This window comes from Kogia breviceps, chromosome 2 (assembly GCF_026419965.1).
Source record: "Kogia breviceps isolate mKogBre1 chromosome 2, mKogBre1 haplotype 1, whole genome shotgun sequence".
Taxonomy (NCBI): Eukaryota; Metazoa; Chordata; class Mammalia; order Artiodactyla; family Physeteridae; genus Kogia; species Kogia breviceps.
The window spans coordinates 72,445,071-72,469,644 of NC_081311.1; the positions used below are offsets into that span (position 1 = coordinate 72,445,071).

At 36.9% G+C, this 24,574-nt stretch overlaps 1 long non-coding RNA gene across 1 annotated transcript in view; it reads right to left on the reverse strand.

Moving 5' to 3' along the window:
• The window catches only part of LOC136793555 (uncharacterized), a 462,713-nt gene extending 438,650 nt beyond the window's left edge, over nt 1-24,063 (reverse strand). The window contains exon 1 of the long non-coding RNA XR_010838970.1: nt 24,012-24,063. This is a non-coding gene — a long non-coding RNA (uncharacterized lncRNA). The remainder of the gene's footprint in view (nt 1-24,011) is intronic.
• Nucleotides 24,064-24,574: the final 511 nt, after the last annotated feature.

Here is a 24,574-nt window from a genome sequence, read left to right on the forward strand (position 1 = left end):
AGCAACGAAGACCAAATGCAACCAAAAATAAATATATAAAAATTTTCTAAAATAAAATAAAATTTCAAAAAAATAGATACATGTACCACAATGTTCACTGCAGCTCTATTTACAAAAGCCAGGACATGGAAGCAACCTAAGTGTCCATCAACAGATGAATGGATAAAGAAGATGTGGCACATATATACAGTGGAATATTATTCAGCCATAAAAAGAAACGAAATTGAGTTATTTATAGTGAGGTGGATGGACCTAGAGTCTGTCATACAGAGTGAAGTAAGTCAGAAAGAGAAAAACAAATGCCATATGCTAACGCATATATACGGAATCTAAAAAACAGTACTGATGAATCTAGTGGCAGGGCAGCAATAAAGACATAGATGTAGAGAATGGACTTGAGGACATGGGGATGGGGAAGGGTAAGCTGGGACAAAGTGAGAGAGTGGCATGGACATATATACACTACCAAATGTAAAACAGAGAGCTAGTGGGAAGCAGCCACATAGCACAGGGAGATCAGCTCAGTGCTTTGTGACCACCTAGAGGCGTGGGATAGGGAGGGTGGGAGGGAGACAGAAGAGGGAGGAGATATGGGGATATATGTATACGTATAACTGATACACATTGTTGTACAACAGAAACTAACAAAACATTGTAAAGCAGTTATATTCCAATAAAGATAATTTTTAAAATTGTAAAAAGAAAATGCAAGAAACATTTCCAATTTAACACTTGAGGAAAGGAGATCAGACGTGGAACAGAACTGAGTTCAGGGGAATGAAGAATATCCCACATTCTGTCCACAAGACCAGGCCTGTATGAGGCAGAAGGAAAAGGCACCAACTATGCCACCTCCTTCCCTTACTCGAAACAACGTATTTCTCTGCAAGAAATATTCTAAATCGGGAATTTCAAATACTAAGTCAAATTAGAAGTTCAGCCAGGGTTTAACTGCAGTCAATATTACTACCCATCCTTTCATCGAGTTATTTTAATTTTTAACAACAATAAAATAGAATATATACATTTATCCAATTCACCATTCTTCGAGTCTCAGTTGGATCCTAGGAAAGACTAGTGAGCAGGTCCAGCAACGAACAGTCACCCTCCAACAAGAAATACTGAATGTTAACATACCTGACTTGAGACCATAATTAAATGCACATTGAAAAGCCACTGCACGAGAATCTGGAGGGAATTCAACCCTTTCATTCTACTGTAATGTCAGACGGTCTATAGCTGCCTTAACATTACACACTGAATAGGAAGAGTCTGCTTGTATTCATCACTACAGAGATTTGCGGAGAGCTTTAAATTATAACCCCACTTGAGTAACTACAGGCTTGTTGCTAGGTATTTGTTTCATTTTTAGCAAACTTGAAAAAAAGAGGGACTCCAGCAGACAGGGAGGATATAGGAGTCCCTTCGGTCAGGGCCCTGTGATCTCTGCCAGGTTATGACCTTGGATACCCAGGAAACCTTCTGGCCTCAGTTCAGGTCTCCACTGAGGCCCAAACCCCAGAACCCTAGCTTCAGCCTACAAAGAAAGAAGTTTCCATCCTCAGGAAGGAACATTTGGGACAAAACATTCAGCATATTTTATTAGCAGCAATGACCCTTGTGATAGGAAAGTGATTAAACCTGTTCCCAATCTGCTGGTTTGCTAGAGAACAATCTTAGCTGGCTAAATAAAAATACTTTTTAGAAATATATGTACCACTATCTTCCTTAGACATACTCCTTCATACATGAAATATCAGATCTTAGAGAGAGGTTAAATCACAAAATGCAGTAATGTCTCATTTAATGAAGTCAAAGAACAGTAGTTACAGGTGAATGAACTTTCCAAAGAACTGGAAATTACCCCATTAAGTATCAACTTCTTAAAAACAAATCAGGAAGATATATAAATTATATGGCATATAAACATATAAATTATAAAATTATACATATGCAAATTTTAAGTATATGACTTATTTTTCTTTTTGCCTTTTAAAACAGAAATTAATGAACATGAGTGCTTCGTCATGTCCCTGGTATCCCTAATCAGGAGCCTGTGTGTATGTGGTAATCTGAGTATCCTAATATTGCTGTGCATTTTTATTTGGCTTTTTATAGTTTTTAGCCTCCTTTACATTTTCAGCTGTTTGGTATCATTTCAGGCTGATGCTTCCAGTAATTTTTCTCAGCTACCCAAAACCCCTCTTGTTCTGATTCCTAATTTCTAATTTGCTATGAACAAATAACACCAGATTTTTAGTGGGGGGGAAATAAGAAAGAGAAATGATTGTAGACAAGCCTTTGCAGCCTCTCCCAAAAGCAAAGCACAGGAGTTTTAGTTACTGGAAACTAGAGCCACACGTTAACTTCTCACATTTCTCTTTCTCTGATTCTTAGCTAAGCTCCCAATAGTTGATGTGGCTGGTTAAGTGACATCCCGAAAAATGAGGTACCAATGGATCATGATATTACACAAATTCTTTTAAACTAAAGATGTAAAGAAAAAACTCAAGTCTGAAGACCTGTTTCCATCTCCAAATTATGCAACCTTGGCACACAGTGTAAATAAAATACCATTGAGCATAAAGCATAGCTACACACAAAAAAAGCAAAGTTCTAATTTGGGGTCACAAATGTTTGGAGAAAGAAATAAAAGGCAGCATACTAATGAACAATCTATTAATGAATCTTCCCAGAATTATAGGAGTCACACACCTCAAAGTCCCAAGAGGGGCTTTTTCGCTTGTTCCAGCGTGCCTGGAAGCCCCAGCTGGACACTGCTTCTGAAGATCAAGGGAAAAACAGTACCTCTCTCTGTTTTTAAACGTTCTTAGTTAATTCTGAACCAGGGTTAAAACCCACAAGGAAACACCCCTCCACAGTATGACTCCGCAACCCCAGGCACTCCTTTCCTGTCCTTATACACAATATTCCTCTCCTCTCCTCTTTATCTCCAACTCCGTTGTTCATCCTTTCCCCCATTTCTTTTTTCTCCTGCCCCTCAAAGCTTAGCAGTGTGCTCTGGTGTGCTCTTCAAGAACGATGAGATTTGCTTTACTAAGGCACTCATTTATGTCCCAAACTTCCTTTGCTCAAAATTTATATACCCCAGCATTCCGTGCCTTCCCACACATGTTGCTCTTTAGCAATTATATGCTTCTGCCCCATGTTTTTGTTAATTACTTTTTATTTGCCAATATCCCCATGAAATTCTAAGTTCCTGGACAACAAAGATTCTTCCTTATTCACCTGATAGCTTCCATAATGCCTGACAACCGGTAGGCATTAGCATTATATACATAAAAATATATGTTTACTTAATTAAATTGGCGTTATTTATACACAATATGAAGAAGACTTACTATGTTTACATGTGTTGTTTTCAAAGCACTTTTATATCGATGCTCTTTAATTTAAACATACAGCAAGCCAATGATTTAAATGAATCCAAAATGGTCATTTATTACTTCGCCTGCCCACCACTGATTTACTTTTCTTCTGATACCAGCACTCGGATTTTCCCTGATGAAGGATCCCTATACTACTTTCATTCCAAGTGGTACAGGTGGCACTAACTCCAGCCCTGGTTTCACAAGTGGTCATGAGATGGATGCCTGGCCTGTCAAAGCACCACACACCCTGAATTCTGACGACAGATTCAGGAATGAGCACTTGGCCAGGAAAGAGACAAAGGGACTGAATTCTGGGACTTCTGTGAAACTGTTGGAAAGACAAAATAACTCAGTTCTGATGGAGCTGCTGTGACATTAGGATATAAACTAATTTGGCATTACAATGGGGCGAACTAACAGAGAGGAGAGCTGAATTAAGGGAATTGACTCTTTTTTAAAAAAATTGTTTAATTTTTGGCTGCAGTGGGTCTTCGTTGCTGCACGCAGGCTTTTCTCTAGCTGCGGAGAGTAGGGGCTACTCTTTGTTGTGGTGCGCGGGCTTCTCATTGCAATGCCTTCTCTTGTTGCAGAGCACGGGCTCTAGGCGCACAGACTTCAGTAGTTGTGGCGCGCAGGCTTCAGTAGTTGTGGCACATGGGCTTAGTTGCTCCATAGCATGGGGAATCTTCCCAGACCAGGGCTGGAATCCGTATCCCATGCACTGGTAGGCAGATTCTAAACCACTGAGCAACCAGGGAAGCCCCCAGAAATAACTCTTAAAGACATCGTTTGAACCCCTGTGTCTAGCCCTACCTAAAGCCTACAAAGAACATTTTTGTTAAGTGAAACAAATCAAAAAGCTTTTCTGTACAGCAAAGGAATCAATCAACAAAATGAAAAAGGAGAATAGGAGAAAATATTTATAAACCGTAATACCTACTAGGAGGGTAATATTTGAACTATATAAGGTATTCACACAACTAAAGAGTAAAATTAATAATAATAATATATCATTATAATTATATAAAATTATTATATAAATATAAATATATGTATTATTTATATATATTATTTATATATAATAAATAAAAATTATATAATATAATATATAATTATATTATATATTTAAATATATTATTATATATATAAACATATAAATTTATATATCATATATATTATATATATACTATATATGTATATATAAATATATAAATATATATATTTATATATACATATATAAATTTATCTATAGATATATAATAAATATATATATTTATATATTTTATATATGTATATAAAAATATATAATATACATATATTTATATATATAATTATATTTATATATATAAATATATATTTAGAATATATAAATAATATATAATATAATTATTATTATATAATTATTATTATTATTATTAATAATTAGATATTGACCAAAGGATACAAACTTTCAGTTCTAAGATGAAAAAGTTCTGGGGGAGCTTATGTACAGCATCATGATTAAATATATTTAATAATATTTATTTATATATATTTATATATATATTATAATATATATTTATATAAATATATATTATATATATTAAATATATATATTTATTATATATAATATATTATTTATTTATATATATTATATATTAATATATAAAGTATATATTAATATATAATATAATATATAGTATATTTTTATATTCATTTATTATTTATTATTATTTATTATTTAATTTATATTTATTTCATTTATTATTATTTATAAATAAAATATATATTATATATATTTATTTATATATAAAATATAAAATATATATTATATCTTATATAAATTTATATAAAATTATTAATTATTATATATTATTAATTATATTAATAATATATATAATAATAACACAATTTTTAAATGGGCAAAGGACCTGAATAGACATATTTCCAAGGAAGATACACATGGGCAACAAGTACATGAAAAGGTGCTCAACATCACTAATCCTCAGGGAAATGAAAATCAAAACCACAATGAGATAACCACTCTAAAGGTGTGAAGTGTTATTACCCAAAAGACAAGAGATAGCAAGTGTTGGTAAGGCTGTGGAGAAAAAAGAACCTTTGTACACCATCAATAATATATATATAAATATATATTTATATATAAATATATATTTATATATAAATATATATTATATATTTATTTATATAATTTATATATAACCACTCTAAAGGTGTGAAGTGTTATTACCCAAAAGACAAGAGATAGCAAGTGTTGGTAAGGCTATGGAGAAAAAAGAACCTTTGTACACCATCAATAATATATATATAAATATATATTTATATATAAATATATATTTATATATAAATATATATTATATATTTATATAATTTATATATAAATATAAAATGTATATATATAATATATTTATATATTATATATTAAATTAACATATATATTTAATATATATTTATTTATAAATATATGTTATTTATAAATATATATTTATATTTATAAATATATATATTTATATATGTTATATATATATTTATATGTTATATATATATAATATATATATAGTATATTATTGTACACCACTGGTGGGAATGTAAATTGGTACTGCCATTATGGAAAACAACACAGAAGTTTTATATATATATTATATATAATATATATATTATATATAATATATATAATATATATATTTATATTTATATATATCATGATTATAGCTGATAAAAGTGAATGTGCAATTTGCTAAGAGCGTAGATCTTCAGTGTTCTCACCACACACACACCTCACACACATACACACACATGCAAATGGTCACTATGTGAGGTGATGGCTGTGTTAATTTACTTGACTGTGGTAACCATTTCGGTGTACAGGTATATTAAGTCATCACACTGTACATCTTAAAAACCACACTGTACAACCTAAATGAATACAATTCTTATTTATCAGTAACACTTCAATAATGCTGGAGATGAAAAAAAAGCCATTTGAATAAGTTTCCTCCATTTGAAAAAGAAAAAAAGTCCTGACTAATCAAAAGTCTAATATCACTGAGTATTAAGGTTGTTCCGTGACCCTTGTGAGCTTATGTAATTAGTCTTCCCAGGGACAGGATCAGTTCTGAACCAGTGCTTCTCCCACCACCCTTCTCTCACTCCTGCAAGTTCCATTGGAGAAGGTGTTGGGGACCATGCTAGCTCTCCCTCTACTCCTATCCTCCCCATGCCATCATTCCTCCTCAACACAGTATCATAAAATCCCAACACCCCCGCGGCAACCTTCAGGGAGAACCAGAAGATGAACTTCAAAATAATTTAGTCAATGGGGTTTTTTTTTAAGTACCTTGTTCATGCAAATTTACTTTACACAGTTCAAATAAATTTACCAAATATTGACAGCTTTCACAATCTTACTTATCCACAGTACAGGTGAGTATAAGCACCTATGTTCCTTTATACTGTTTTTTCCCCTCATGATAACATATGATTTGGTCTTCCCTTCTGGATCCAGGTGAGTTGCTGTGCCATGTGATGAGAATAGAAATTATTCAAGCAGAATAGATTTTTTAAATGTCATCAACTAGGACAAAGAAAGGCAAGAGATCAAAACCTGCCTTATGTGGCCTGACTAAATAATTCAACAGCAGATGGTTCTGGCAATTCAAGCAGTGCTCAGTGGTTAGAGTTTAAGACCTCAGCTCCAGGCAAGAGGAGGCTTCCTTCGGCTGTTTCAACAATGTCTACCCATTATCAGCTCAGAATAGTGGTCACTGTGTACTCACCTGGCTTCTTTCACCAACCAGAACCCAGTGAAACAAGAAGAAAGGAAAACAAACCTGGAGGCTCACATCAAGTGTTGGTTAGTAGCTGCCAGAGCTGATAAAAATAGGATCTGTCCCTCCACTGGGTTAAAGGTCAAGGTCAGGCTTGTCAATTCTCATGCACAGGTGAAGCTGAACAGGTCACCATGCTTTGGGGACTAATTCTGTTTTGTTTGCCATTTTGCCCATAATTCTCTCTCTCTCTCTCTCTCTCTCTCTCTCACACACACACACACACACACACACACACAACCTTATTATTCACAGATTCTGCATTTGCAAGTTGCCTACTTGCTAAAATTTATTTGTTACCCCCAAATCAACATTTGTGCTTTGTGAACATTCACAGATGTGTACAAAGCAGGCAAAAACCTGTAGCTGCCCATGCCTGTTTCTAGACAGGGTGAACAAGGCGATGCTCTGCCTTCTTGTTTCCTCTCTCACTCTGTAAACAAGTGTCCTTTTCACAGTTTCCTTGGTGCCATTTTTTTTTCACATTTTTGTGCTTTTTGGTGGTGATTCCACTGACTTAAAGGGCCCCCAAGGGTGGTGCTGAAGTGCGGCCTAGGGTTCCCAAGCACAAGAAGACATGCCTTAGGAGAAGATAAGCGCGTTAGGTAAGCTTCATTCAGACATGAGTTATCACACTGTTGGCTGGAAATTCAATGCTAGTGAATCAAGAACATATATTAAATAAATGGTCACATGAAACAAGGTTACATATTGATTAGCTGACAAAAATGTGACTAGTGGCTCACTGGAGTCTAACCCCATGTTTTCCCTTAAAAGCAATGGTTCAGTGAGTTTACAGAACACACCTAGTGCAAATAACGAGAGTTGACTGTACCAACCTATATAATATGCTTATGTATGTTGTATAGACACATATACATTTAACTGACAAAATATACAGAGAGACCTTCATTCAAATAGCCATTTTTCAGAGAAGGGCTACACTCCCCTTCCTATATTCAAAAGGAAGGTCCAGAAATAGAGCTGCTCCATCCGGTTGCAGTAGATAATAGGTTATAAAATACCCAGTGCGGGGCAGTCTCACAATATGGGCATAAGAGATGAGTGACCTGACTTTGAGCCAGTTAATCACTGCCTCCCTCATGAGTCCCAGTAATGATATTCACAAGGGAACCACAGAAACTGCTTATCTGAGAAACAGCCAAACAAGGCTCCCTTCCTCTGAACCCGATCTAACCTCAATCTCCTTCACCACATGTGGCAATTATGGTGGCAATCTTTGTGGCTGCTCCATACCTCCCAAGTTGAAGCAAGGCATTGATTTTTCTATCAAAATCTAATACAGTAAGTCCCCGACATACGAACCTTCAAGTTGTGAACTTTCAAAGATGCAAACATGCATTCAGGCATGAGAGAAATTGCAGCCTGCCCTCCGTCTCCTGTTGCTGACGATCCTTCAGCTCCACCATCTCCCACCCCCTCTCTCCATCCTCCAGTCAGTAATTCTTCTTGCCTGTTCACTCAATGCCGCCCCTGGATGCCAGCTGTTGTACTGTACTACTGTACTTTTCAAGGGACTGTACTGTAAGATTTTAAATGTTTTATTTTTTGTGTTTGTTTTTTTATGTATTATTTGTGTGAAAAGTATTATAAACCTATTACAGTACAATACTATACAGTATAGCCAATTGTGTTAGCTGGGTACCTAGGCTAACTTTGTTGGACTTAAGAACAAACTGGACTTACCAATGTGCTCTTGGAATGGAACTCGTTCATATGTAGGGGACTTACCGTAGGCTGCAGTCCTGTCGACCAGCATTTTATTATTGTCGGCATTATCAGCCACAAACATACATGGTATACCTGGCATACCTGGCAGGTAAAGCAAGGTTCAAGACAGTGTGAGGCAATACAAAAGAGTTCGATATGAAGTTGGTATCTTCAAAAAATCTTACGATGATAAAAGAAAAAAATGCTTATATAAGATTCCAATTTCAAACTTCTGAGGACCTTAACTAATTTAATATTTATATGAGCTAATTCAGAGTTTCGATTAAAATAATGGAAATTCAAAAAGATACATGCACCCCAATGTTCATAGCAGCATTATTTACAGTTGCCAAGGTATGGAAGCAACCTAAGTGTACATTAACAGATGAATGGATAAAGAAGATGTGACATACACACACACACACACACACACACACACACACACACACACACACAATGGAATACTACTCAGCCATAAAAAATAATAAAATTTTGCCATTTGCAGCAAAACAAATAGACTTGGAGGGTATTATGCTAAGTTAAATAAGTCAGAGAACGACAAATACTGTATGATATCACTTATATGTGGAATCTAAAAAATAAAACAAACTAGCAACTATAATGAAAAAGAAAACGACTCAGATATAGAGAACAAATTAGTGGTTACCACTGGAGAGAAGGAAAGAGAGGAAATATAGGGGTAGGGGGTTAAGAGGTACACACTATTATGTATAAAATAAACTACAAGGATATATAGTATAATACAGGGAATAGAGCCAATATTTTATAATAACTATAAATGGAGTATAACCTTTAAAAACTGTGAATCACTACATTGTACACCTGTAACTCAAATAATATTGTACATCAACTATATGTCAAGTTTTTTAAAAAGAATAAAATAATGGAATAAGCAGTAGTAGGTGCAATGTCATGGCTCAGGAAGAAAGTATTAGCATGAACGCCTTTGGGATAAATGTGCCCTTTTATTTCATGTTTGTTGACTTTTCTTTCAGTGGCAATTAAATACAATTCTAATAATCAGAGCTCAATAAATATCTCTGAATTAAGGGGAAGGTGCCTGATATTTGTTGAAATCATACTAACCTAAAGCCCTGGTCTTAGACAAAGACTGACAGTTATGGATCTAGCTATTTTCTGGATTGTATTTCATAAGAACTTTTTCCAAACTGCTCAAGATGCTAAAGAAAAACTGATCTACTGAACAAGGGTTCCCTGAAAATGACATGGATGTGGCAGAAGGAATGCTCACAGAGAGATAAGGAAGGATATGGAGATAGGATGCTGGTGAGAAGAGGAAAGTTGGGAGACAAGCACCAAAGCTTTATTAGGTCCTAGTAACACCACACCTAGTCTAAGAGTGTATCAACCAGAACACCTGGTTAAATAAACACTGTGAACTGAATGTATGCATTAACTGTCATTCCTTCCCCAAACTTATTAATACAGTAAAGAATTATAAACACACAAGCCCAGCAGTTCACCAGCTTCACTTATGCTCCTGAACTTTAAACCTGTTTTTATGTTCTCAATTCTTCAGTCCTTAACAGGAAGAGAAAAGCCAGAAACATAAGGAAACATAAGGAAATTCTCGAACATGAAAGAGAGAAAGTGGAAAAATACTTTAAAAAGTGATAAAGATGAAAAGTTACAAAAATGTTACCTGAAAATAACTTACAAAATTATTATAGCAACAGAGATCTGTCAAAGAACAGGGTGCCACAAAAGGAGAAATATTTAGAAAGAGAAAAGAGCTCTTGGAAATTAAAACTGTGGGAGCAGAAACTGAAAAAACTAATTATCCATTAAATGTGAGGATAAAGACTTTTTAAGTATGCAAGTTCTCAAGACACTTACCTGCTCTGGCCCTTACTCTAGAATGTACAGGATAAAAAATGTTCTCCACGAAAACGACGGTGTAAACCAAGAAAGAGAACGACATAAAAATAAGGAAACTCAAGCAAAATGTGTTCTAGGATGGTAAATACGGGCTGTCCCTGAGTGACTGCTGTTTCCAGGCCAAGAAAGCCCTAATCCAGATGGGAGAAGAAGCAAAGAGGTCTCCCCAAAAGTTCCCTCCTTCAAGAAAATGAATTAAAACTGCCATAGTATCTAATCCATTTCAATGTATTAAGAGTTACTTAGATATAATAGTTACTACTTTAATATATATTTGAAAGTTGCTAAGAGAGTAGATCTTAAATGTTCTCACCACAGAAAAGAACTGGTACTTATGTGACATGATGGGAGGTGCTAGCTAACGCTGCAGCGATAATCATTTCGCTGCATTTAAGTGTGTCAAATCAACACAGTATACACATTAAACGTACACAGTGTTACATATCAACTATATACCAACAAAGCTTGGAAACATTTTTCAAATGTTTTCAAAGAAAAAAGAGAGAGAGATTTAGATATGACAGAGTTTGGGAATCATTTTCTCACCCACAAAATAAAGGTGCAGACAGGCAGATCTCTACATCCTTTCCAGCTCAAACAACCTACGGTCTATAACCTATGACCCCAAAGACTTTAAAAATGAACATTCATATTTCAAAGCCAAGGTCAAAGATGTAAAGATTCATGCATTTCCCTGGGAAAAAGAGCCAAACAATTATATTTAGAAAAATACTGTATTTGTATCAGGATCTGAAAAGTTGGCTATTTAGCCAAATAAGCTGTGCTTCCTCCAGTCAAAGCACAACCCACCTCCCCAGCCTGTTTCATGCACAAATTTCTTTTTAAGTGGCTTTAACCCATGCGCTAACCGTGGTTCCCAGAGAGGGAGCCGTTAACAGGTGACCAGAAATGCCGTTGCTATACTGGCATATCTCATAGACAGGCCCACTGCTCTGCAAACTAAGAGAATTTAAGGAGTAAGAAGCCACTGAAGCGTAAGATTGTCATTAGCCAACTTATCTTTGCATTTGCTAATGACCAAATATGAAGCCTTAAACATGCATGAGGTGTTCTGTGTAAATGGGAATTAACGTGGATTTGCTGAGAAATCATATTTTTTCTTTTCGATCTTCACACAATCTTAGGGACCATGTTGGTCATACATTTCTTGTTCAGTAAAAGTGAATATCCAACTTGAAGAGTGACTATAAAAACAGGAGACCCAGAAACTCTTGTTTCATCTTTTTTCTAGTTTCTGCCTTTACTTCCATTCTAGCTGTTGCCCTCAGCAAGATCTGTCCTGTGGTACCTGGCCTGATCCTACCTGCCACACTTTCTCCAAGCTCCCCACAATTTTTGGTATGTCTCTGTCCTTAGACACCCTCTCCTTCCGGGAGGATTTCCAACCCCTGCTCTTCCTTAATGCCAAACCACAGGGGAAGCACCATCAACAAGTCTTGGGGACAAGGATGCTGACAAAGGACAACCTGCTCGGATGTTTCACGAAGTCAGGTCAAAAACTGAGAGTCCAATCTGGGCCTCCCCTTGTACTTCATTCAGTACCGTCTCCGCAAAATCACATGAAACCTAAAATGTCAGGAAACCCAGGAATAGGGCAGTCGAAGGGTGACTAAATGACCACATGTGACAAGCTGGGAGAGATTTGCATCTGAAGGTATGTTTACAAGATGCTACATTTACATTAAAGGTGTAAATTTTTAAATCTGGCTGAACTGGGATTCTTAATGTCTTAGATATGCACTTGTACATTATTTGCTTCTGCATTATTGTGTTTAATTTCTTTTTTTTTTTTTTTTCTATTTTGGTTAAGAGGACAGCAGAAAAAGATTTTCTGGCATTCTTGTTCACTTGGTTACACGTGTATAAAGTTCTGATTGCCAGCTGCTCAGATAACAAGTGACAAGACAGAATTCTTTAAAGCATTAAAGTTCCTTAAACCTAAGGCTAAATCTTGAATTCGTTAATATCCTGATGGCCAGTGGATTGACAGCTGCACATTTGGCATGCTTTGTTTTTGGGGGTTTTGGGGTTTATTGGACTTTATTTTTTATTGCAGATTTATTTGGCAATGTACAGTAAATTTTGAAAACTTGCATCAAGTTTATGAATAAAGAACCATTAAAAAAAATTCTGTGTTGAATGTTTGCAGTAGATTACGGGGCAGCTCAACAGCCTGAAAATGTGCATGCAAACAGCAGAGAGAACAATTCATTATGCTGGAAGGACCTAATCCTTCTAGATCAATATATCTCTGCACACAAAGCTTACATAAAGAAAGCAACTCCCTGACAGGGATTGCAAATTCACCTGCCAAAGGACAGGAATAAAGACACAGATGTAGAGAATGGACTTGAGGACACAGGGAGAGGGAAGCGTAAGCTGGGACGAAGGGACAGAGTGGCATGGACACATATACACTACCAAATGTAAAATCAGTAGCTAGTGGGAAGCAGGTGCATAGCACAGGGAGATCAGCTCGGGTGCTTTGTGACCACCTAGAGGGGTGGGATAGGGAGGGTGGGAGGGAGACGCAAGAGGGAGGGGATATGGGGATATATGTATAGGTATAGCTGATTCACTTTGTTATACAGCAGAAACTAACACACCATTGTAAAGCAATTATACTCCAATAAAGATGTTTAAAAAAAAAAATTCACCTGCCAACAGGAGTCAGGAGGTAACACGGATTACTGGTCACACAGGCACAGGAGTGAGGGAACAGGAACTAGAATGCGGAGGCCCTGTCCCCGGGCAGCTGCTGCCCTGCTCCAGCCAACTGCTCTCATGTGATAGTAGCTGCCTACTCTCACCCTATGTTTCACTCTTGAATTGTACAATTTTTCAGCTTTTCCAACACTAGAAAGGAAAAAGAAAATCTGTAAACTTAAACCAAATGTATCACATTATGGGGAGACAGTTTTATCTTTCCCAGCTAAATGGCTCTTCAAGAAGAGAATGTTATCAGGAAGGTTTAGATAACTCTCTGAAAGAAAGTTCCAAATTTCAAATACTTCAAACGTAACCTCTGGCTCTTTGCGTATGCTCTGCTCTCATCAGAGTCAGCAGGAGTTAAGAATTTATCAAATCAATGATGGCAAGATTTTCAAATGAAGACCTTCTTTTTACCTGTCCTATATCAAAAGACATTTATTTTACAGTCCTTTGAAACATGAATGTTAGCCTAAACAAAGAATATTGAATTATTTCTATTTAAGAAAATATTTGTACTAATAGAAGGCCAACAAAAGGAGACTTATGTGAATTGACAAAAGATCAGTCCTCTGTGGCTTGCGTCGAAACTTTGACGTCAAACGAGGTAAACGTGTCAGCTAGTATTCTTTAGGTATTCTTAAAAGTCTGACCCCTCAGGCTGGGCTTAGGGACCTGAGTGCGAAGCAGAACATTAGGACATCATTGGTGTCCTTCCTCAGCGAGTGTTTGGCAGACACTGTTTCCACAGGATATGATTGCCCAGTCCTTTCATTGATCTCAAATTTTAAAATTAAACTAGTATTTTATTGGGGCACATGGATGAGAGGAGATCATGAAAAGAAAAAATGGGTTGGCAAAAGATATAATTCAAACACCAAGCAACATCTTAAATTGAATTGCCCTGAAATAACCTAACAACAAGGTTTTAAAAGTTTATGACATTTTAAGGTCAAACGCTGAGAATCCCACAGTATTTCTAATTAGCAAAATTCAGTTCATAGAAGGGCACTAAGCTCTCAAGATTAAATCCAGCGGACACGCCTGACCACTTCCACTTAACCAGCCCACCTGACTAAGTCATGGACTCCTTCCCTCTGTAAGACATCTGACCGATATTACACTGGACCATTACCACTCATAGGTTATTTTTTTGAAAGCCCACACGAGTTTTATGTTTACTATGAGTTCCCTATGTTGTCCTCAAGTCAGTTTATGCCAGTTTTCTTGCTATTGCAACTACGTAATTTAATTAAACATTATACAAACTGACCAAACTAAGTATGGAGAGACAGTTTGGGATTTCTATTAAAACCCACTTGAATACATTGGAAAGAGTTGATAAAGCCAAGACTGGGAAGAAAATTACTGTGGGTAAGATATCTGTGAAAGAGTGGGAAATATTCATAAAAATCTAGACAGACTGTGCTTTCAGACCACTTCACAGCTCTCTGACTTCTAGCTCTGATTTTAGTTAAACTGAAATTAGTAGAAATAGTAGACAACACATTGTGGGTATGCTTTAGGCAAGAAAGATGACTGAGCGTTCTAATCATGGACAAGGCCTTGACTTCTCCTTAAAATATTGGCAACATGAAAATTTAAAATATGTATATATTGTTTTCATGAATCCCTTTTCAATTTACTGACAAATTTATTGGCTAATGCCCATCACATCAGACAACAGGGTTTCGACTATGCTCATTCCAAATAAATCTTGTGTTCAGTAAGAACAAGGTAACATTTCTACCAAACTTTTTGGTATTTGTAGCCTTTGCATTTTAAACCCTTGTCAAGATAGTAATAATGTCCTCAGCCTAATATCCTCACATTGAAATCAACTGATAAGTTTACATTTCAGTGGACCAAAATCAGGGTAACACCTATGGAAAATTCTCTACTATGAAGTTGCCTTTTTTCTCCTTGACTTCATGAAAACTTACATGTTTGTTTCATAATTAAAATAAACTTACCAAATTACTTTATATTAGCTAAAATGGATTATGCTATGTAAACCTCTGAAATATTCATAATTAGGTCAAATTTTTGAGACTTGTTAATCATTAGTAATTTTATGTACCAGACACTGCTAATAAACATAGACACACCATCTACGTTAATACAGTTATTTTTCACAGCAATCATTTTTCACATGAGAAGGTTAAGTGTCAGAGATAATAAATATGTTGCCCACAGTCACTGTCTGTGATGTGAGGGACAGAGGCAGGACTTGGCTTCTGGCCTCTTGAGTTCCAAAGCTGGTACTCATCTTCACAATGCTAACAGGAGTCCCCTAGACTACGTCACTTTAATGCTACTCAACTGAAGGCTCCCAGATTCTTTAGACTATCTGGATTTTATGTTTTAAAACTGCTCCATACAATTTCTAAAAATCATCGGTTATAATATACAACTATATAATTTAAAAATACTAGATGCTCCTTTACAAAATTTCCTCAGAACAGAAAGGTATACAGATTGTATTACTAATAAGAAAATAATTCTGGGATGTTTTACTCATTCAGACACCTACTCTGGGCTTGTGCTCAGCACTGAGAATGCAAAGGTGTCTACAACATGGTTACTGTCCTCAAGGAGCCCAGGGTCTGGCTGGGGAAGCGTTAATTAAGCAGTGGTAAGATGACAGGATAACATTTCTAAAAGAGATCGAGAGTAAATACCGTAGAACAAAGAGGGGATTAAAACTCTCAACAAAGTGGGTTTAGAAGGAGAATACCTCAACACAGTAACGGCCATAAATGACAAGCCCACAGCTAACACCATACTCAACAATGAAAGGTTGAAAGCTTCTCTTCTAAGAACAGGATCAAGACAAGGGTGACCACTCTCACCACACTTATTCAACAAGAGTACTGTAAGTCTTAGCCAGAGCAATCAGGCAAGATAAAGAAATAAAAGGCAACCAAATGATAAAAGAAGAAATTAAATTGTCTTTACAGATGACCAACAGGCACATGAAAAGATGCTCAACATTGCTAGTTATTAGAGAAATGCAAATCAAAACTACAATGAGGTACCACCTCACACTGGTCAGAATGGCCATCATTAAAAAATCTACAAATAACAAATGCTGGAGAGGGCATGAAAAGGGAATCCTACACTGTTGGTGGTGATGTAAGGTGGTGCAGCCACTATGGAAAACAATATGGAAGTTCATCAAAAAACCTAAAAACAGAATTACCATATGATCCAACCATCCCACTCTAGGGCATATACTCAGAAAAAAGTATAATTCAAAAAGATACACACACCCCTATGTTCATAGCTGCACTATTTACAATAGTCAAGACATGGAAACAACTTAAATGTCCATCGACAGAGGAATGGATAAAGAAGATGTGGTATACATATACAATGGAATATTACTCAGCCATAAAAAAGAATGAAATAATGCCATTTGCAGCAACATGGATGGACCTAGAGATTATCATACTAAGTAAAGTCAGACAGAGAAAGACAAATATCATATGATATCACTTACATGTGGAATCTAAAAAGATGATACAAATGAACTTATTTACAAAACAGAAACAGACCCACAGACTTCAAAATCAAACTTATGGTTACGGAAGGGGAAAGGTGGGGGAAGGGATAAATTAGGAGCTTGGGATTAACATATACACACTACTATATATAAAATAATTAACAAGGACCTACTGTATAGCACAGGGAACTCTACTCAATAACCTATATGGAAAAAGAATCTGAAAAAGAATGTATACATATGCATAACTAAATCACTTTGCTACACAGCAGAAACTAAAACAACATTTTAGACATTTTTTTTTTTTTTTTTTTTTTTTGGTGCTAGGTGGGCCTCTCACTGTTGTGGCCTCTCCCATTGCGGAGCACGGGCTCCGGATGAGCAGGCTCAGCAGCCATGGCTCACGGGCCCAGCTGCTCCACGGCATGTGGGATCTTCCCAGACTGGGGCACGAACCCGTGTCCCCTGCATCGGCAGGCGGATTCTCAACCACTGCGCCACCAGGGAAGCCCCTAAAACAACATTTTAAATCAACTATACGTCAGTTTAAAAAAAAAAGAAAAAACAGTCTTTATTTGCAGGTGATATGATCTTATATACTGAAAATCCTAAAGACTTCACCAAAAAACTGTTAGAACTAATCAATGCATTGAGTAAAGTTGCAGAATATAAAATCGGCATACAGGAATCAGTTGTACTTCTATACACTAACAATGAGATATTTGAAAAAGAAATAAAGAAACCAACTGAAAATAGCATCAAAAACAATAAAATACTTGGGAATAAATTTAACCAGGAGGTGAAAGAGGCTACACACTGAAAACTACAAGCTTTGATAAAATAAATTGAAGAAGCTACAAAGAAATGGAAAGATATCCTGTACTCAGGGATCAGAAGAAGGAATATTGTTAAAACGTCCATACTGCCCTAAGTTAGCTATAGATTCAATGCAAACCCTCTCAAGATTCCAATGGCATTTTTCCCAGAAAGAGAAAAAACAATCCCCAAATGGGTATGAAACCACAGAAGACCCCCAAAGGCCATAGCAATCCTGAGAAAGAGGAATAAAGCCAGAGGCATCACACGTCCTGATTTCAAACTATACTCCAGAGCTACAGTAATCAAAACTGTTGGGCACTGGCATAAAAATAGACACAAAGACCAATGGAACAGAACTGAGAGCCCAGAAATAAATCTCTGCATATATAATCAACTAATGTTTGACAAGGGAGCCAAGAACACTCAATGGGGAAAGGATGGTCTCTTCAACAAATGGTGTTGGGAAAAATGGATAACCACATGCAGAAAAATAAAATTGGACCCCTTCTTATACCACTTACATAAATTAACTCAAAAATGGATTGAAGACTTAAACATAAGAATGAAATTGTAAAACTTTAAGAAGAAAATATAGGGGGAAGTTCCTTGACATTGGTCTTGGCAATGACAGTTTGCATATGACACCAAAAACACAAGAAACAAAGGCAAAAACTTAAAAAGTGATACTACATGAAGCTAAAAGCGTTCTGCACAGCATTCAGTCATCAAAATGAAAAGGAAACCTATTGAATGGGATAAAATATCTGCAAACCATATATCTTATAAGGGGTTAATATTCAAAATATATAAAGACCTTATCTAATTCAATAACAAAAAAATAAACAATTTTTAAATGGGCAGAAGAACTAAATAGACATTTTTTCCAAAGAAGACATACAAATGGCCAAGAGGTTCATGAAAGGATGCTCAACATCACTAATCCTCAGGAAAACGCAAATCAAAACCACAGTGAGATAATACCTCATACCTGTCAGAAAGGCTGTTATCCAAAAGACAACAAATAACAAGTGCTGACAAGGATCTGGAGAAAAGGGAACTCTTGTACGCTGTTGGCCGGAATGTAAATTGGTACAGTCACTATGGAAAACAGCAGGGAGGTTCCTCAAAAAGTTAAAAACAGAACTACCATATGATCCAGCATTCCCACTTCTGGTTATATATCCAAAGGAAATGAAAACAGTATTTCAAAGAGATATCTGCATTCCATGTTTACTGCAGCATTATTCACAATGGTCAAACATGGAAGCAACCTAAGTGTCCACCAAGAGTTTAATGAAATGTGACACACACACACACACAGTTGATCCTTGAACAATGTGGGGATTAGGGGCACTGACCACTCACAGTAAAAAATTCACATACTGCTATCTCTGTCTCAAAAGCAAAGAAATTGAGAGATGACTCACTTGGGTAGGAGGAAGCCGAAACAGTAAACAGGTTGGATAAACTCAGGACCCAAACCCTAGTTCTTTTGGTTCCACATACAGTGAACTCTAATGGAACACAAACTTTTCCCCACACTTAAAGATCTGTAAAATGAACATAAAGGTACGGTACTTATTGAAAAAAGTTCTTGTATAATGGACCTGCACAGTTCAAACCTGTGTTGTTCAAGGGTCAACTGCACATGCGAGCGCACGCACACACACACACACACACACACACACACACACACACACACTGGAACATCATTCAGCCAGGAGAAAAAACAAAATCCTGTTATTTTCAACAAAATAATTGGATCCTGTGGGCATTATCCTAAGTGAATTAAGTCAGACAGAGAAAGACAAATACTGTAGGTTATCACTTAAATATGGAGACTAAAAAAACAGCCTAACTCGTAGAAACAGAGAGTAGAATTGTTGGTTACCAGGGACTGCGGGGTGAGGGGAACGAGAAGATGCTGATCAAAGAGTATAAACTTCCAGTTATAAGATAAATAGATTCTGGGGATCTAATGCAGAGCATTGTGATTATAGACAACAATATATATACTTGAAAGTTGCTAAGAGAGTAGATCTTAAATGTTCTCACCAGAAAGAAAGAACTAGTAATTATGCGATGTGATGGAGGTGTTGATACCATGATATAATCATATTCCAATATGTAAGTGGATCAAATCAACATGTTGATTTGGCAACAACCTTGAACTCACACAGTGTTATAGTGAGATACACAGTGTTTATTCAGGTACCAATTATGTCTCAATAAAGCTGAAAAAACAAAGAGGTGATGAATTTGCACAGAAGTACCCCACAGAGAGGAGCCTTTTGTCACTGACGTTCTTTGCAATTACTGGCACATGGTACTAATAGCAAGCAGATGGCTTTTAGTCAGTTTTGTTTCGTGCTAAACTCTCTACAGACAATGTATTGGCTTCTGCCGACATCCAGGTGGACCGTTCCCGTCACCACCACCACCCTCCTCACCCTGGTACGTTGCTTATGAATATGAACTAGGTCTTGCCATACAGAGAAGACAGGGAAAGTCATTTCAGAGAGAGACGAGTAGTTCTGTACTTGAACAAGCATAGTGCTATGAAAAAGCAAGGAGGATAAGAAGTTTGGTGTAGCTAACCACCAAAGTGCTAGGAAGGAACAAGGAACCAAGTTGCTATAAAGACTACCTAAAGTCAAGCCAGAATCTGAGCCGATTGGCTCAAGAATCTAGGCTTTATCCTAAAGGCCATGGGGAGACTGGGTGATCTGATGTGCACTGCAGGGTCTTAAAATCAAATCTTGGCTCTGCCATTTAGCTACCACATGATCTCAACCTATGGACCTACCAAGTCAAGATAATGACAAAATGCCTTCTCCACAGAGCTATGTGGATTAGAGGCGAGGATGGTGGATGCTTAGTGCCCTGGATGGTGTCAGGACAAGAGACAAGGGATCCTTGAAGAGTTCAGACAGGAGAACGACATGATTAGTTAGATCTGTGGTTTGGAAAGATTTCTCTGGCAACAGTGTGGAGCCAGGGAAATTAATAAGGAATTTTTGCAAAAATACAGTTAAAGGAAAAGAAAGGAACTCCAGGTAGCACTGTGGTGTTTGAAGCAGGAAACAGTTTCTAGAGATATTTGGAGGAAGAGAGGTGGATTAAATTGGGTGGGGGGATATGGATACACTCAGAATTTTATTAGTCCACCAACAATCAAAATGGTGATGAACACAGCACATATGTATAATAACTTCTTTCACTTTGAACACTTATTTACATTTACCTCTTAATAGAAAATACTGCATTTTGATGAAGAGACCTCAGGGTCAGGAATCAAGGACACCAAGTTCAGTTCTGACTCAGCCCTTGCTGGCTCTATGACCTGTGTCTCTATTTCTCATTCAGAAATATGAAAAAATATATATTCATTCTATCTACTCATAGGAGTCTGAAAAGAATGAAGAATATTATTACCAATAATATTGCAAGTAGAAATACTGCATAATAGGAATTGAATTCATCATAGGGACTGAATTAATAAGAATGCAACTGTCAGCGGTTATACACAGTGTTATTGTGGGAAAAGGGTAACGGGAACTCGCTATGCTATTTCTGCTAACTTTTTTGTAAGTCTGAAATAATTTCAAAATCAAAAGTTAAAACAGTCATGAGGGTGTGCATGCAACCTAAGACCCATGTGTGCATCTAAATAGCTGTTACGGGAGATGCTGTTTGCAGAGAAATGGGGCCCTTCAAGCTGAGTTGAAATGTTTCCCCTGGTGGATTGAACAACTGCCCAGTGACACACTGATTCTTGGAAGCTCCCTTTTGGCAGCATTCTGAAGTCTGTTCTTGCCAAATATTTCTTTCTTTTCATGTAAGAATGACAGCAAACAGCCAAATCAAATAGGATCTGTTTGGCTTGTTTTAAAGAAGCTTTTGGTAAACTACTTTGGAGTTGCCATTTGTCATTGCCACAAAATCCCGGAGACGTGGGGAGAGAAAACTGAAGCGTCCTTCCTCAGCCCATCTCCAGGCACTTTTCCTATTTGCTCTTTCACACAAGATCAGAAGGTCCGTGTGGAATTCTTCTGGGAACCCAAGCCTCTAGCACAAGAAAGATAGGTGAGCTTTTTTTTTAATCGAAAATTATATGCCAGCAGCTTCCATTCCTCTTTGAACAAAAGAGTTTTTTTTCAATTCTTTTTATTTCTTTCTTATCATTTATTTTTTTTATTGTCTGTGCCACCACGCAGCATGTGGGATCTTAGTTCCCCGGCCAGGGATCAAACCCACGCCCCCTGCATTGGAAGCACAGAGTCTTAACCACTGGACGCCAGGGAAGTCCAAACAAAGGAGTTTTTTAAAAAGGTTTTGGTAAGTAGGAGACATGAATAGGAAAATAAGATTTATGTGTGTGTTTTATATGCTGACGCCATCAGTATGAGCACAAAAATAAAAATAGGCACTGCACTGTCACACTTCCTTCTAACCAAAAATCCACTCCACTGATGAGGAAACAGAAGTTTAGGAAAATGACTTGCTAAGAGTCTCTCCTCTTAGACTCAGCAGAGCCTATTTTAATTGACAACCTGCATTCCTATTGAACACAATATATAGCAAACAGTCATGAGTAGGTCTGGGTAGAACTTAAAACAAGAAATAAATATGCACAAACGTCCATCGCCAAAACACGTTTTCACTGTCGCGCAACTACTCCAGGAGAGCCTAACGTAAAATCACCCACCCTCATCCAGCCACGGGAAAAATACTTTAAAGCTCCAACACTGAAGCAGAGCTCCTCTGAGCACACATAATCACTGGATTACAATTCTCCTCACATACACATGTGCAGAGGAAGGTCTTTCGAATGGAGCAAATACTCCTTAAATAGTCAATTAAAGCCATTTCAAGAATGTACAAGACTGTGATTTAGGTCACACACATGATGTCAGAACTACAAGTTGAATCTCATCAATGCAATGAAGCAGAAGAAAATAAGTATGAAGGCCAGTTGTTTGGCTTCGTGTAGCTAAAACAACTGCCTGATTAACTAAAATTTTCTCTTTCTAACTGGTTGTCATGGTATTGTGCAGATAGAATCTTAGACTGAGCCTGCAGACAACAACAAATTTGTGACATTCTGCCTTGACCCTTACACTGCAATTATATTAGGGCTGTCGTTCTCAGATGACATAGAATCACAACACAGTTTCTTTAAAAATAATCTCAGAAATTTGCAGATGGGAAAGCCAAAGAGTCACTGGAAGGCCATATTTTACATGATTTTAAAAGATGGCTTTACTATGTTCAAATATTGTGCACATTCAAGACTCAGTTATATATAAGTACTAAAAATAAATTCAATTAAGAAAATGAAAAATGGCAAAAGGCCTGCAATGCTTAGTAATATATCAAAAATATATAGTTATTTCAGTGCACAGACATCAGTTGCTTTACTCTGAGATAAAGGCACTTTTACTTACCCAGAAGGGCAATAATGACAGTCACTAGTGTTTACTGGACATTTAGAACATACCAGAAGTTTCATATGTATTTTCTCATTTACCTTCCCAACAACCATTTAAGATAGGGTCTAAGATGACCTCAATTTTACAAAAAAAAGAAACTGAGCTTAAAGAGAACACACCTTTTGCCCAAGAGCAGACAGCTGGCAAGGGGTGGGGCTCCTGTCTACTAGTCTCCACAGCCTGAGGTCTTAACTCCACTCTGAACATCTTCTGAGCAAACACACTAAATCGTCAGGTGATTTCCCATCAGTTACAATTCTCATCCAACTTCACCCTATTTTCAATCTCACTGAGGCCAGAGGCCTCCTCTCAAATAAAGAACCAATGAACGATGAGCCATTAACAACTTTCAAATGTAAAAGCAAAGCTTGGAATCTGAAACAGAACTGAAATGCCCGACTCGAAATTCAAAATTTTTTCGTTCAGCAGTAACATCCAGGATTTTAATCCACTTCCCCCATTTTTAACAGATTATTTCTCCCTTGTTTGCTGGAGCTACTAAAATGAAGGCTTTAAAATAAAGAATGATGAGTTTTCTCTATGGCAAGGAAATTCACATTCCTAGGATCCACATCCAATGTGATCCTTTCCATACCACATTTTCATTGGTGCCTTGGACATGTGCACAGCAGCTGTGGACATCTCCCTTCGGCCTCACTCCCTGGACACTGCATGGGGAAGATGGCAGTGATGCCACATACGCTGGTGCCCTGGAGATGCAAACAGATACCAAGAGAGAACGCAATCAGCAAACACACTGCAGCACAGGGCCTGTTTTATTTGCCCCTGGAGGTTCAAAAGTGGAAGACAAAGTATGCCCCGTGTCTGTCGGCAGAAGTGACAGACAATTCATTATCTGAGAACACAATAGCTAATGTTCATGGCTTAAAAATAAAAGGAAAGGGGAAATAATTTTTCATCTATAATGGGTTTGATAGATCAGAGCGCTGATTTTCCCCTCCCCACTGGATTATTAAGTACAAAGTCAATATGAATATGCAACAGAGTTGTGTCCTGCTTTCGTTTTTTGGCAAACTGGTCTTTGCTCCTAATTCCCAGCAGTATTAATTAACAATGCATAATTTTAATAGAATGCTTGAAACTACAGGACTGGCACTGTAAAAATTAACTGTCTTGGGCTGATTTCCTGTAGACACC